The following is a 2,312-nucleotide window of genomic DNA, read 5'->3' as shown; positions in this document are numbered from 1 at the left end:
CATCGGGGGGTGGGCGGGGGCGGTGAAGGAAGGCCAGGGAGCCCGGCCACATAGAAGAGCCACGGAGAGCGTCTGTGACCGCAAGGATGTCCACGTACCGGTGACTCCTCTCAGTTGGGGCGGGGAAGGGGGGCGCGAGATTCCCGTGTGTACGTCCGCATCGATCAGTCGTGGGAGAGGGAGGAAAAACGATGTTCCCTCCACGATCCTTCTGAGTTGTCGCCTGAGAAGTTCCTGTCCCCAAGAGACAGCTCGAGAAGAGAGCAACCCACGGCCGGGGGACGCGTGCACTGTGCCCCCCCCCCCCACCACCACCACCACCACACACACACACGCACACACACACGCAGGAGAAGCCCAAGCCAGAATTCACTGACTCGAAACGAAACGGCGGGCTCTGAGCTTGAGCTTGAGCTTGAGCTTGAGCTTCTGGAGGAGGAAGATTTTGGTCCTCCTTTCAGGTCAGGAAGAAGAGGGAGGGAGAGGCGGGGAGGCAGAGCGGCAGAGCGTCCCGGTAGCCCACCCGTCGCGTCCGAAGCGCCTGAAATTCCAACTCACGTGTGTGCCAAAGCGGTCCATCTCGGGGTGCCCCATCCCGGTTCCCTCCCCGCACGGAGAGCAATGTTCCGTCCCGATTCACTGAAAAGCTCCCAAAGGGCCTTGGTGTGAGTCAGTGGACCTAGGCCCATCCTGCCTCCTCTTCAAATCATTTCTATCCATACAGAAGAAAAGACACCATCGCCACCCGCCACGGCCCGCCAGAGGCAACGCGGCTATCCCCTTCAGCAGCGCAGCTATCCCCGGGGAAGGGGGATTCCGTAGCATGCGAACATCAGTCCAACATCGCTTCCGGCTTCCTGACTTCTCGTGGAAAATGAGGATGCCACATGACCGACCGGGGATGGGGGGGGGGAGTGGGGATGGGTGAGGGAGAGGGAGAGAGAAAGAGAGGAAGGGAGAAAGGGAGGGGAGGAAGGCGGGCAGGGGGAGAGAGACGAGAGAGAGAGAGAGAGAGAGAGAGAGAGAGAGAGAGAGAGAGAGGGGGGGGGGGGAGGGAGGGAGGAGGGAGGAGGGAGGGAGGGAGGGAGGAGTGGGGGTGGGGGGGGGAGGGAGGGAGGAGGGAGGAGGGAGGGAGGAGGGAGGAGGGAGGGGGAGGGAGAGGGAGGGAGGGAGGGAGGGAGGGAGGGAGGGAGGGAGGGAGGGAGAGAGAAAGAGAGAAAGAGAGGAGGGGGGCAGGAAAGAGAGAAAGAGTGGGAGGAAGAGCAGGGGTGGGGGGCTGGGAGAGCCAGAGAAGGAGAGAGAGAAAGACAGAGAGCGAGTGACAGAGACAGAGACAGATAGAGGCCGAGAGCCAGCGACTGGGAGCCAGGTAAAGGACACTGTGCTTGGGTATCTTCTGAGTGTTTGCACGTGTTTTCTGAGCTGTGGAGATCAAATCAGTGCCATGAGAAGAAGGGAGTCTGCCAGCCCCACCCAGCGCTGCGGAGGAAGAGACGAGGTGGTTGGCCCTTCCCCCCCACCCCCCACCGCCGTTCGGGAACCTCTCTTTCTACCTCTTTGCACACTCCATTCATTCTGAGAACATCGTTGGCATAGTCCTTTCCATCTGGAAAATGATACGCCCTTGCCAAGAGACCCAGGTTCTGGAACCTCCGATGGATCTTTCAAGTCCATCCAGTCAGATGAATGGTAGCATTCCTAAAAACCATGGATGAGGGCTAACGTGGCTAGGGGCTTCCCTGGCGGTCTAGTGGTTAAGTGTCCATCCTTCCACTGCACGGAATCGAATGAATGAACGAATGAACGATTTTAAAAGCCTCATTAAAAAAAAAAGAGGGGGGGGGGACACAAAAACGTAGAGGGGCTACCATCCCCCGCCCCCCTGGCCTCTGGCCCACGATCTAGCATCCCGTAACCTCCCCCCACTCTAAGGAACACCTCCGTCATTCACAAATGAGCCCCGCCCGCCCAGGCCGGCCCGGCCATCTGGTCGACCTCTCTGGACTGTCTACAAAACGACCGACCGGCAGGTGGCGCCCGACGACCGGCAGTCGAGGGAGCGGGCCGCACCGGGATCGGGAGCGGCAGGGCGGCGGGGACACGATGACGAACCCGATCCTCCTGGTGCGCGTTTCTCCGCTCAGTGACGGCCGCGGACGGGACACCGGGGACACCGGGGACACCGGGGACACCGGGGACACGGGGACACCGGGGACACCGGGGACACCGGGGACACGGGGACACCGGGGACACGGGGACACCGGGGACACCGGGGACACGGGGACACCGGGGACACCGGGGACACCGGGGAC

The sequence above is a fragment of the Kogia breviceps genome (genome assembly GCF_026419965.1).
Source record: "Kogia breviceps isolate mKogBre1 chromosome 20 unlocalized genomic scaffold, mKogBre1 haplotype 1 SUPER_20_unloc_13, whole genome shotgun sequence".
In the NCBI taxonomy this organism is placed as follows: Eukaryota; Metazoa; Chordata; class Mammalia; order Artiodactyla; family Physeteridae; genus Kogia; species Kogia breviceps.
This window is presented reverse-complemented; position numbering follows the sequence as displayed.